Here is a 14,515-nt window from a genome sequence, read left to right on the forward strand (position 1 = left end):
AAGCAATGGGGGATGGGCAGGAGGGGAACAAGGAGTCCAATACTTTCCAGCTGTTTCATTTCCATTCTGATGGTCAACTCAGTTCAAAGGAGACATTACCTTTTAAAGCAATGGTTCTCAACCTTTTTAATGCTGCGACCCCAACCGGTTGTAAGTCGAGGACTACCCAACCAGTTGTAAGTCAAGGACTACCTACCGGTTGTAAGTCGAGGACTTTCCCTGCCTGGGAGCGCCGCACATGTGTGGTGCCGCCCCCTGCGCCGGCCCAGGCGTAGCTGGCAAGCGGCAGAGACGGCGCAGGCCGACCACCGGCTGGGCCATCAGCTGGCCCAGCCCAAGGGAGGTAAGTCACTCACCGGGTCCCACGTGCGCCAGCAACCCTCCCTGTGCCCGCTGGCCTCCCACCTCCCACCCCTGGCCCTCTTTTACTTATATTTTTAGTAGTTGCTCAGCAGGGAGGGGTGGAAACTTCCAGACAGCTTGCCTTCGCTGCAGACAACTTGCAGCACCGTTTGCAGAATGGGACTTTTGGCGGGCTCAGCAGGGCAGAGACAGCCTGGACAATTCCTATTGGCTTTTGAAAACCAATAGAATTAGACTCTATTCAAGAGAGTCTATTCTATTGACTTTCAAAAGCCAATGGAATAAAAGGGAGTAGCACAGCCAAGGAAAAGGGGAAAAAAATGGCGGACTGTGTTGTTTGGCGACCCCCGTGAAATGGTCGTTTGACCCCAAATGGGGTCCTGACCCAGAGGTTGAGAACCACTGTTTTAAAGCCTATGCAGATGGATTTCCACACTGCTGTTTCAATAAAGAAAAGTTAGAAAAGAAATGGGAGAAATGTCCATGCTTTCATAGTTCTCATTCCCAAACTACATTTACATTAGAGAATTATAATGTAAACATTACATTTGGGTTCCCCACCCTCTTTTTAGTGTGTATTTTGTTATGATACAATGATAGGGCACATTATGGCAAGCAGTCTGCTTGAGTCTTGCAAGAAGGATGTCAGACTCCAGACACCAAGAAAGACATACTGACGTTTTCCTAAGCAGTTTCCTTTATTGCTCCTCGCCTATAGATATGGTAGAAATCTTGCCAAATCTAAGCAGTTTCCTCCATTAAACGTATATTCTGAGAGCTGTCTTAACTCTCTTTCACCCATACAAGGAGGAGGAGCTGTCTTAACTCTCTTTCATCCATACAAGCTATCTAAACTTCACTGTGTCTTGGTCCTCTAGAATGCAGCCCCTCCCTCCTGGGAGTCCAGACTACATTCCATCACACGGGCCAGTGACCTTTTGCAAAAACCCGCCTCTGAGGATTGCTCTGGTAAGACACCATCCCTAGGAAGAACATCCATCCTGACCCTCCCATACTCTTCACTGGAGATGAAGATGGGTATTTCTCCATTAGAAAACCTTGGGCATGAGAGAACATGACTGGGTGGCGAGGGAGACACTGAGGTTGAAGAGAACCCTTATTAGATTTGGAGGACGTAGATATCTCTGCACCTGCTGTATTATTCGCTGTTGTCCCGTGTGTGTGTGTGTGTGTGTGTAAAATACTCAATATGTTTCCCTGGTTATTTTTCTCACCCAAGGCTTGTTGCAAAGATGAAAGGAACCCACTTATCTGCTCCTTCTGAAGAGGATGAGTGCTGCTTCCTTGCCGAGGCATTTATGCTGTGGAGTCAAAGTTTACAGAAAGGACAGACTCTGGTGAGCAGGAAAAGATGGTTAAGTCATATCATGCAAGCCAGCTTGAAGAAGAGGCAACCTCTTCTTTATCTAATCATGACCTCAATTAATCCCTCCCTACCCCATCTCCATTTTTAGCTGCTGTTTGGCAGATACAGTCTCGATTTTATTCAACCCCGGGAGAAAGGAGAGAATGTGCATTGTCCTTAGCTGTGAGCCTGTTATTGGACAAATGCTCTTTCAGTCTAAATCTCTCCTCTGTGGGGTCCAAAGAACTTTGCATTAGTTGTTGCTTGCTTCCAGTGTGATGCTTTTCTTCACCTCTTCCCTCTCTGCGGCTTGTCCCGTTGGGTTTCCATGGCAGCCTTGCACATCACCACATCCCTCCAGGGTTCGGGGAAGCACATCTAGATGGAGGAGGAAAAACAAAGGAGATTGGACTATATAACATGGAAAGGGACACTTCGGCTCCCTTTAATTGTGCGGGAGAACATATTCTGACGTTGAGCATGAATTGCAAGGATGAAAAGTGTCCCTTGTTACTTGAACTGGCTTCTTATTTTCTCCTTCTTGTTAAAGGAAATTGTGTTGCTCCTTTTAGTCTCCTTCCACTATAGTCCATTTTCTGAAGAATATTTACACTTCTTTTTCTGCTGTGCAGGGAAAATTGAGAAAAGGCCAGCAGAACATTGGAAGAAAAGCAATGGGTGTCCAGAGAATCTATTGGCGAAGAATTTCTTTTCTCTCACTTAAGGAAGGTTCTCCTCTCTTATTTCAATTGCAAAAACATGTCTGGTTTAGAAGTCAAGGCTCCTTCTAAACCAGACATGTCAAACACAAGGCCCGGGGGCCAGATGCGGCCCACGAAGTGGTTTCATGTGGCCCGCAAAGCCATCCTGGAAGCAGTGAGGGAATGGCCCCCGCTGCCTTGGCCCTGGCCCAGTCCAGCCGGGAGCCAATGTACAATTTTGTGGTGGCCATCTATGCTGAAATGCATTCAGTCTTAGATCCACAAACAACCAGGAACCAGCTCCTGCCGCATCGGCCCGGCCCCCTGGGTGCATGCTGGGGAGGTGTCACCCTTTGTGAGGAATGAAGAAATGCACCATTGCCTGGAAGTGGCCAGCAAATGGCCCTCGCCTACTTCACCTATCTGGCTTGATGGGCTCTGGGGGAGGGGTTTCGGCAGGCAGTGGGGCATTCTCACAGTGCCAAGAGGCTGAGCCAGGCAGCACAAATCCAAAAAGAAGCGTGTTGCTGCCCAGCCCCCAGCCTGCCTGGTTTCAGCAGGCAGCGGGGTGCTCTCTTCATAGCGCCAAGAGCTGAGCCGGGTGGCATGGATCTGATGAGAAGTGCAATGCTGTCTAGCCCCCAGTCTGCCCAGTTTCAGCAGGCAGCAAGGTGCAAAGCTGACGAGCCTGAGAGGAACAGTGAGGCTTCTCCAGTGGACCATGCCTTGGCACTTGCCCTGGTCCCATCTCCTTCTGCAAGAGACCCTCAGATCTGTCCCACTCCTGCCCAGGCCTCCACAGGTACCCTTGACACGAATGATGTAGAGCTGGCCAGGCCCATCCAGTAGGCCACACCTACTCCATCCACACCCATCCAGTAGGCCACACCCACCCTGGCCACACCCCCCCCAAGGGCAACCGCAATGCTGATGCGGTGCTCAATGACATTGAGTTTGACACCCCTGTTTTAAACGATTAGGTTGGAATCAAGTTTTTCCTCCTCCTGTTACATCCTGGGTGCACTTTTCAGGTTCTGGTGCAAACGAGACATGACATTAAATATTATACAATATTTTCTAGAAGTGTTGGCATGGTTTGGTTAGATATGCAGCAGGTGCAGAGAACAACCACCACGTGTGGTGCTGATATAGTCCACTTCTAGAAGGCAATGTTCTATTTCAGGCTTTGGTGCTAGAAGAAAGTGGTGGCGGTGGCACAGTGGTTAGAATACAGATTGCTAACACTGCCCACTGCCTGGAGTTCGAGTCTGACCAGCTCAAAGCTGACTCAGCCCTCCATCCTTCTGATGTCGGTAAAATGAGGGCCCAGATTATTGGAGGCAATATGTTGACTCTGTAAACAGCTTAGAAAGGGCTGTAAAGCAGTATGAAGCGGTGTATAAGTCTACGTGCTATTGCTATATTGCCTCCATTTGGTACCAAGTATACCATCTCAACAAATTATCTCTTTAGATGCTTGGGTGTATGGGTGTGCCTGACAATAGGTCTTCACCTCATCTGAGTTCTCAAGATTGCTCTAAAAATCATAAATACAGAATACAATGATACCAATGAAGGAGAATATTTGTAGCTCAGGGCTGAAATGAGGCGTCCTTGGTGCTCTCTGAACTTGCTTGTTTTTTTGCGGACATTTTATTATCCTAATTATCTAGGTAACATCAACAGGACTAGTAATGAAACGTCTGCAAGAAAATAAGCAAGCTCAGAGAGCACCACGGACCCCTCAGAATACCATGAGCTAAACGAAAAGATAGTTGTATTAATGTAGTAGAAATATATATACACTGTATGTATGTTTGTATATATTACATATATGCATATGTGTGTGTGTTTGTGTGTGTGTGAATGTATGCATGTATTTGAATAGTGTTTGCATCACACAAGTATATAAGAATTGTAACTACTTATTGCTATAATGACATTTCATATTGTGCTTTTTCCATGTTGTATTTGTTTCTCTTTTTATTTTTATCTTCTTTTTGATGGTGTATCTATCACCATCACAATTATTATTATTATTATGGATCATCGCACAGTCAGCCAGATGTTCAGACTGCATTTGGCATTTTGTCTATCTATCGAGTCCTTACCCAGGACCTGGGATAGGCAGATGTGGATGTTTGATGGTATTACAGGTATCGTCGCAGGATGGAAGCAGTTCCTAGTAAGGCCGCCTTTTGCAATTGACTAATAGCGAATTTGTCAATGCCAATGGTGTTCAAGTGGTGCTCCAGTGTTTTGGGATTGCACCCAAGGAGCCTATCACTATTGGTACTACCCTTGCTTGCTTTTGCCACAGTCTTTCTATTTCTATTTGTAGGTCTTTGTATTTTGTTATCTTCTCCAGTTCTTTCTCATCTATTCTGCTGTCTCCAGGCACTGCCACATCCACTATCCAGACTTTTTTGTCTTTCTTATCAACAATTATTAAGTCTGGGGTGTTATGTTGCAGGTGCTTGTCTGTTTGAATTCTGAAGTCCCAGAGCAGTTTAATTTTATCATTTTCTATGACTTTCTCTATTTTATGATCCCACCAGTTTTTGCTTACAGGCAAATGATATTTTTTGCAAATCTGTTTCTTCAGCTTCTTTGCATAGGTGGCACTTACTGTCTGTTGCTGTCTTCTCAATTTTGACTTTATATGCATTTGTCCTTAAGGCTTGGTCTTGTGCAGCCAGAATTAGTCCCTCGGTCTCTTTCTTCAATTTTCCTGCTCTTAGCCATTGCCAGGTCTTGTTATTATCTGCTTTCCCAGCTATTTTTTTAATGTATTGGCCATGTAGTGCTTTGTCTTCCCATGCCTCTATTCTGTTCTTCATTTGGTCTTTCTTGTAGGCCAGTTTGGTCTCTCCAGTAGTCAGTAAGCCTTCCTGATATACTAATTTCAGTGCATCTTCATCATTGTTCTTCAGATATTCTTCCAAAGCCATTTTTTCTTCTTCAACCATCTGATGTACTTGTAGCATTCCACGCCCACCTATTTGCCTTGGTAGATAAAGTCTGTCAATGTCACTGTGTGGATGAAGGGCATGATTCATTGTCATTATTTTTCTGGTCTTCCTATCCATTGCTTTTAGTTCTGCTTGAGTCCAGTCCACTATTCCAGCTGTGTACCTAATGACTGGAATTGCCCAGGTGTTGATTGCCTTTATGGTATTTCCTCCATTGAGTTTGGACTTTAAGATCTTCTTCACTCTCTTGATGTATTCACCTCTAATCTTTTTCTTGACTTCAGTGTGTTTGATGTTGTCAGCTTGAAGGATACCCAAGTATTTGTAGTAATCTTCCTCATCCAGACTCTTAATGTTATTTTCGTGGGGCATCTTGATTCCTTCAGTTTTCACTACTTTTTATTATTATTGATCATCGCACAGTCAGCGAGATGTTCAGACTGGATTTGGCATTTTTGCCTACCTATCGAGTCCTTACCAAGGACCTGGGATAGGCAGATGTGGATGTTTGATGGTATTACAGATATCGTAGCAGGATGGAAGCAGTTCCCAGTAAGGCCGCCTTTTGCAATTGACTGATGGCGAATTTGTCAATGCTGATGGTGTTCAGGTGGTGCTCCAGTTGTTTTGAGATTGCACCCAAGGCGCTGCTGCTGCTGATGATGATGATGATGATGATTATTATTATTATTTGTTTTGCTCATTTTTCTTTTGTTAGTAATTGAAAAGTAATAAAAAGGAACTTGCTCTAAAAATCTGCAACCAGCCCAGAAACGCTTAACTGCAGCTTTTGTCATTCTTTGCCACTGGCCATAAACCATATTTGGAATTCAGCCATGGTGAAAAAGTAGACTGCAAGTTCCTGTCTTTGAATCTAATGGAGGGACCAGACTGTGGCCCTTGACCAAGAAGAGGAGATGTGGCTGAAGGCTTCCTCCACCCCAAACATGCCCTTAATCCTAACTCTAACCCTCACTGTGGGTGAGGAACATTAGGTCATAGTAGCTTCCCTACCCTCCGGTGTGATTTGACTAAACAAATGAGTGATCCAGTCCAAAAATGTGGTTTAAACTTGCCATACATGCCAGCATGTTTCAAAAGCATACTAGCCATACAAGAAAGAGCTAACCAGGCCATAAAATTAAGCTAGCCTAAAGTATAATGTCAAGAAATTAAATGTGGGCAATGAATGAGTGGAAGGAAGCACCACATCTTCATGCCTTATTATTGCATTTCCATCTTCCATAGTTTTAAGCAATGATAAGATGGAAAATGGGAGGTGTTTGTAAAAGAATTTGGATTCCTAATTAATGAGGCATGGATGAAGACTTCTAGGAGAAACCTAGAAGGTGCATAGTCCCCTGATTAAGTAGCAGAGCTGAAAGGGACTGGCTGTTTGAGGATCCTTTCTAAAGGACTACATTGTGGAATAAGCCCACACACAGACCTTTGGCTTCCCTGCTAGTCAGAGTTTGCTTCCATTCTTAACAGTGGGCAGCTCTAATGCTGGCCTCCATCCCACGCTGAAGAAGGATGAGTGAAATTGATAAGACTACACGTATTTTATAATATCGGCTTTTTAAATCTCACCCCGTTGCACAATGGTTCCTGACAGCCGAGGTTCGAGACTTGAGCACCATGCGACGGGGCGAGCGCCTGTCACTTGCCCCAGCTACTGCCAACTTAGCAGTTTGAAAGCATGCAAAGGTGAGTAGATAAATAGGTACCACTTTGGTGGGCGGGTATCAGCGTTCCATGTGTCTCAGTGTATAATTATGCTGGCCACACGACCACAAAGAAATGTCTTTGGACAATGCTGGTTCCCTTGGCTAAATGGAGATGAGCACCAGCCCTAGAGTTGGACATGACTGGGCAGGGGAAACCTTTACCATTACCTTTATGGATCCCTAATATCTGCTTCAGATCCTGAAGTTGAAACTCAAGTACTTTGGCTACCTAATGAGAAGGAAGGAGTTACTGGAGAAGAACCTCATGCTTGGAAAGATGGAGGGCAAGAGAAGAAGGGGACGACAGAGAATGAAGTGGCTGGATGGAGTCACTGAAGCAGTAGGCATGAGCTTAAATGGACTCCAGAAGATGGTAGAGGACAGGAAGGCCTGGAGGAACATGGTCCATGGGGTGGCGATGGGTCGAACATGACTTTGCAACTAACAACAACAATATCTGCTTTCTAAATCTGACTTATAGAAAGATGCCACAAGAGAGTCAGAGCATTGCAAAATCTGATGGGCATTTTTCCCATTCCTTCTCTTTCTTACTCATGAGTAGATCTGTAGCTGTAGAACCATACTAGGTTTAAATTCTTCCCAGCTACGTTAGCTCTGTGTCTGGAAAAAAAAAAAGGACCATATTTAACTGGGTTACCAAGAGCAACAGATAACTTCATTTTCTTTTATATTAGACAGGTTTTGACGGAAAGTTATTTTTCTCCTGTTGGCAGAAAAAAGAGGTTGAACATTTGTTTTAAAAAAAGGATGAGTATGTTAAATCAAGAAGGCACGTTTATTTCCCTTACGCATTTTTGAACCAGGGTTTGATAATGATGATGAAAATATTTTTCTCTGCTTCATTCCTGAATGTATAATTTTTAAATGCAAATGGGCATTTGTATATATCCCGCATAGTAGCTTCCAGTATCCGGGGGGAAAAAAAAACCCTCAAGAAAAGATATAGGATCTCCTCTGCCAAGTGTTGGGTATCATGTATCATGGCAAGTTTTACCCTCTTTCCGTTTCTTTCCTTTTCTCCCTTGTTTCAAAACAGCTTTATGCATTCAAGAGGCAGCCCTTTTATGTTGTTCTTACTGGAATATTAGTTAATCAGTTGTAAGAATGTTTAAAAGTGTACAGAATGCTGAACATCTTTTTTTTTTTTTAAAAAGTGACTTATTTATTAAGTACAGGTAGTCCTTGACTTACCAACGCCACTGACCCCAAAATTTATGTTGCTAAGTGAGATATTTGTTAAGTGTGCTTTGCCCCTTCTTAGGACTTCTCTTGTCACATTTGTTAAGTGAATCCCTGAAGTTGTTAAATTAGTAACATGGTTGCTAAGTGCATCTGGCTTTCCCTTTGACTTCGGAGGTCAAAAAGTCCCAAGAGGGGATCACATGACCCCGGGATGCTGCAATAGTCATAAGTATGAATCAGTGGCCAAGCGTCTGAATTTTTATCGTAGAACCATGGGGATGCTGCAGTGTTCATAAGTGTGCAAAAGGGTCATAAGTCCCTTTTTTCAGTGCCCTTGTATTTTCAAATGGTCACTAAATGAACTGTTGTAGGTTGAGGACTACTTGTATAGAGTAAAGCATAGAGATTATCTGTCTTGTTTTGGATTTGACATATACTGTAACTGTATTGGATTGGAGGTTAAAACATATGAAGAACGGTTGCTGGAATTGGGAATGTCTAGTTTAATGAAGAGAAGGATGAGGGGGGACATGATAGCACAGTTCCAATATCTCAGGGGCTGCCCCAAAGAAGAGGGAGTCAAGCTATTCTTCAAAGCACCTGAAGGCAGGACAAGAAGCAACGGATGGAAACTAATCAAGGAGAGAAGCAACCTAGAACTAAGGAGAAACTTCCTGACAATTAGAACAATTAACCAGTGGAACAACCTGCCTCCAGAAGTTATGGGTGCTCCAACACTGGAGGTTTTAAAGAAGAGATTGGGCAACCATTTGTCTGGGCCACAGGACAGGCTGGCCAGTGCGTGCACGTGTGTGCACACACACACCTACTCATTCTAGCGCTGCAACCGTGGAGTGCTCAAATAGGATACCATGCCACAGGGCACAAAAATGGGCCACTGCCGCACTGCAGCACACAAAAACTAATCAGGGAGAGAAGCAACCTAGAACTAAAGAGAAATTTCCTGACAGTTAGAACAATTAATCAGTGGGAAAAGCTGCCTCCAGAATTTGTGAATGCTCCAACACTGGAGGTTTTTAAGAAGAGACTGGACAACCATTTGTCTGAAATGGTATAGGGTTTCCTGCCTGAGCAGGGAGTTTGAGTAGAACCATGGTGGCGAACCTATGGCATGCGCACCACAGGTGGCATGCAGAGCCATCTCTGTGGGCACGCGCACCATCGCACCAGTCCTAGACCTTCAGCTGGGTTTTATAAAATGTTTTTCTCTTTAGGCTTCCGCCGCCATGTGCAAAATAAAAAAAAAAAGGTTCAATCAATCAATCAATTTCAACTTCTTGCGGGGGAAAAAAAAGATCTCACAAAGTTGGAATTGATTGATTGAACTTTTTAGTCCCACCCAGTCTGCGGTGACCACCACAGCCATGTCCACCCAATGGGCCATGCCCACCCAATGGGCCACATTGGGTGGGCGTGGCCCATACATAAGTGGGTTTTGGGTTGCAGTTTGGGCACTCGGTCTCTAAAAGGTTTGCCATCACTGGACTAGAAGATCTCCGAGGTCTCTTCCAACTCTATTATTATTATTATTATTATTATTATTATTATTATTATTATTAGTAGTAGTAGTAGTAGTAGTAGTAGTAGTATTTATTCTGAACCAAAAAACCCAGACATTTAAGTCTTACATTGACACTGGTGTATTAAAGAATTTCTTAAACCTTTAATTGCATTGCACTTGTGTCAGGGGCTTCTGGGTTGAAAGAATCCAATGTGGCAAGCTTTGGATGTTCTCATGAGGGATCTCAGGAGGTTTTCAGGGGACAAGGTCACCATTGCAGGAGATGTCTGTCGTCTCCCAAAAGGGCCTCGCAAAACCGGCGACCTTGGGTGCTTTCGGCCTTCTGGAACACAGTTTCGACATTCACACTCAAGACTGCAAGCAACTGTTACAATAGAGAGAGAATTTCTCACAGTCTAAGGCTTGACCGCCCTTCCCCGTCTTATCAAAAGGAGGGTCCTTTCACATACTGCACTGGAAGAGGCAACAATAAACGTGATTGGTGTCCTTATTTTATGTGGGTTTTAAAATATATATATTAAGCCCCCCGCCCCGAAATAAGTACTCAATGTAAGTGCGTAAAATTGGAAAGCGTTTCTAAGGAGCCCTAATTATTAAGAAGATAAGGCTGATGGGGCTTATCACCATTCCCTTGGGGAGGGGGAGACGCTGAATCTGGCTTTCCCATTGACTTTGGTGGCTCAGAAGGTCCAGAAGGTGATCAGATGACCACGCAATGCTGCCACCGTCATAAATATGAAATTATCAAGCATCCAAATGTAAACCACATGACCACAGGCATGCTGCAATGGTCATAACTGTGAAAAGTGCTCATAAGTCACTTTTTTTTTTTTTTACTGCCGTTGTAACTTCAAATGGTCACTAAACAAACTGTTGTAAGGACTATGTTGCACTTTATGTTGCACATCCCGGTCCTGCTTTCTAGTTTATCGACTAAAAAGATAAGAGGCTTTTTCGGCACATTTACATATAATTGTCTGATGGGGGTTTATTAACCTTTCTTTGTTCTTCGCCTGATTTGTGCTTCCAACAAGCGTTGCAAAACATCTGCTTTGTTTCTCCTTTTCTTTGTACACAAGAAGGCTTGCCAGCTGATAATAACTTTCAGATAATAAAATACACAGTTAAACAAAATCAATAATGGACAATAAAATAAATCATACAACTTTGCACATCCCAAGCACCCACTCAGCAATAATATAATTAGCAGTAACCAGAGTCCATTAGTCGATCCTCTGTTGGTGGATGGTGTGAAGCCACAGCGGTAACTTAGAAGTTGGAGCCAAAAAGTTTTTGAAGAAAGAAAAGTTTTGACTAGGTAACTTTTTATGAGATGGAGGTAAGAGAGCTGCTGATCTTATTTCCTGATAGTTAGAACAATTTATCAGTGGAAATGCTCCATCACTGGAGGTTTTTAAAAAGAGATTGGGCAACTATTCCTGCTTGAGCAGGAGGTTGGACTAGAAGACCTCCAAGGTCCCTCCCAAGGCTGATATTCTGTTACCTTCTTGTCTCCTCTTTGGGTTGCATCTAGCTTGGCTCCTTCTCATGGGCAGAACTGCCAAGGGACCCCAGTCTTTTTCTTGGAATCAGATTCTCCCAAGTATGCACAAATGAGAATTTGGTTTGGTTTGGTTTGGTCGCTTTTTAAAGCTAGGAATGTACTTAACTAAACATGTGAGCCAGTTTTCGCTTCTTTTCTCTTTTGCAGCTTTTGCAAAAACCACATTAATGTGTGATGGTGGTTAATGAAAGGCTAAATGTCATCTCCCTGCTCAGAGGAGGTCCTTTGTTAAAGCTCAGATTAGCCCCACTGAATTTTATTTTTTAATTGACCAATATTTTTACAGCAGTTTGCCAAACAATCCGAGTATAAAATAACAATTAGAAAAAGAAACAAAAAAGGCCAATAGAAATTTAACCTTCTTTCCTCTCTTGGAATCATATTACATGCTAGTGTGAGAAATCCCTTCCTTCCTTCCTTCCTTCCTTCCTTCCTTCCTTCCTTCCTTCCTTCCTTCCTTCCTTCCTTCCTTCCTTCTTTCCTTCCTCCCTCCCTCCCTCCCTCCTCCTTCCCTTCCTCCCTCCTTCTTCCTTCCCTCCCTTCTTCCTTCCTTCCTTCCTTCCTTCCTTCCTTCCTTCCTTCTTTCCTTCCTCCCTCCCTCCTCCTTCCCTTCCTCCCTCCTTCTTCCTTCCCTCCCTTCTTCCTTCCTTCCTTCCTTCCTTCCTTCCTTCCTTCCTTCCTTCCTTCCTTCCTTCCTTCCTTCATTCTATGCCCAATATTATTGCCGCAGATCATAAAATGATGTGTTATTTGATATGTCACTTCCTTATCATTCTTAAAAAGGAAAGTGAGCAGTTTCAACAACTAAAGGTAGCTCTGGTTTGCAAGTACAGAAATGAAGTTTGCACTGAATTGTGTTGGTGTTCCTCATCTCTTATGTCTTCCCCTCTGTTTCTTTTGCCTGCCCCTGTCTGCTCCTTGCATGTGTCTCCGAAAACTTGTACTGTACCTTAATTCCTTCAGTCCAAAAGCCTATGGGACTGACAACCAAACATGAATAGATCTCAGGCCAACAAGCCAAACAAAACAAAACAAAAACAAAACATTAACACAAAGACGAGGAAAGGAAACAAAACATGTTGGTTTGGCTGGTCAGATGAAGGGAAAGCCAAGCCCAGATTCAATTATATTTGGGCTCAGGATTTTTCCATTGGCCTTGCTGGCTTTCTGAGATCACAGTGGGATCTGTTTCTTCTCTCTTTTCAGCTGATTTCATGGCAGCTTTCTCTGGGGATCAACACTGATGCAAAACTGTTGGATGTATTTCTATAATATCTGCCAATGAGCAAATTGTGGTTTCAGACATAGAACATTTTGAGGATAATCATACAATTTGCTCAAAATTAGGCGTAATACATACATACATATATACCTATGCACATACATATACATACATACAATGGGGCAGAGTTAGTGAGTGTCATGCAGGCGCTAGCCTCATCCTGTTTGTGTCCATGTGATCGTGGCCCCATGAGCACACACGTGTATGTGTAAAATACTTCCCCCTCCCGTTCCCTCCGGTCCGCCAACTGAGGAAATTTGTTGACCTCTGATGTACCGGATGGGAACCTTTGACTTGACAACACCCTAAAACAATGAAAATAATTTCAGTTTTTGCACCAAAATTAACAGAAAAAGCAAATGAGACCTGTTACAAACATTGCCAAAAATTGCTTTTATTTTATTTTATTATTTTATTTTATTTTATTATTTTATTTTATTATTTATTTTATTATTTTATTTTATTATTTTATTTTATTGTTTTATTTTATTTTATTATTTTATATTTTATTTTATTATTTTATTTTATTTTATTTGTTAATTTTATTTGCTGCCCATCTTGCTGTGGGGCTACTCCGGGTGACTTACAACAGTAAAATGGGGAAAAATATAATTAAAAAAAATGTAAACAACAATAGCAAAGCAAGGAAACAATAAAACATAAGCAAGGAAAGTACAATAATATGAATTAAAAGATGGGCTGAGAGAGAGCAGGAAACCCAGGGGAGAGGTGGGGTCAGCTAAATCTTGTTTTCTTTAAAGAAATATGCATATATATATCTCACTTTTAAATGAATATTTTGAACATTTATGGTAGAAGTTATTAATTTAAAAAGCACCTCAAATTGATAATCTGCAAAGGATATGATCAACCAGAATGTCAATATTCACTGCTTAATCTTATTTTCCATATCTCCTTCCTTCCTTCCTTCCTTTTCCTTCCTTCCTTCCTTCCTTCCTTCCTTCCTCTCTCCCTCCCTCCCTCCCTCCCTCCTTGATTTTTTAAAAGAAAACTATTTTAGATGGTGGACAATATAAAAAAGATGTAAACCGTTGAACATTTATTTTGATTCACAAATATTATAAATGAAGCTGGAATGCAAACGCTGATCAGAAAAGAGGAAGATCTGAAGGGGAACTTGTCCACATCCCACAATGGACCACTTGCGAGAGTCATGTCCTCCTCCATGATGGACCTTTTCCTTGGATACCCAGAGGTCAGGGGCTCCAACCGTTGTGGCCATCTGCTGTGACATGGAGGAGCTCCATGGAAAGTGGATTTGGAGACGATAGTCCCACAAGTCTTATAAGCCTTTGAGGTCAGGCATTAGAAGTAAACAAGCATGTTTTATTTCTGCTTTCCACCCATACCCCCTGGCTTATGTAAAGACTCACGGTTTGTCGTCTTGCTGTCTTTTGAAATCTATTATCCCTCATTTTACTTGTGGGGTGTCTGAGACAGAGGAAAGTGACCTGTGCCAAAGTCTAGGAATTTTTCCCATCAGCTCCTAAACGTGCATGTTTGATTGGCAGCCTCTTTGCAATCTTTTCAACCTCCTCCTACTCAATTCTTTCTAGCTCAAAATGCCCTGATCGATTCCATCTCCTCCTGAATGCAAAGCATGTGCTTGACCACTGAACTAGAGCCCTCCAGAGACTGGAAATCTTTCCGAGTGTGCCTCCAGCCGTGCAAGAGAGCATCACCAGGGCAACAGGTTGGCCAAACCAGTCCCACATTTTCTCTTCAAAAGTATCGGCGGTGATTGAAAGTATCTGCAGTGCAGAGCAAGTATTT

This window comes from Crotalus tigris, unplaced genomic scaffold (assembly GCF_016545835.1).
Source record: "Crotalus tigris isolate CLP2741 ecotype Arizona unplaced genomic scaffold, ASM1654583v1 scf7180000017596.1218436, whole genome shotgun sequence".
Classification (NCBI taxonomy): Eukaryota; Metazoa; Chordata; class Lepidosauria; order Squamata; family Viperidae; genus Crotalus; species Crotalus tigris.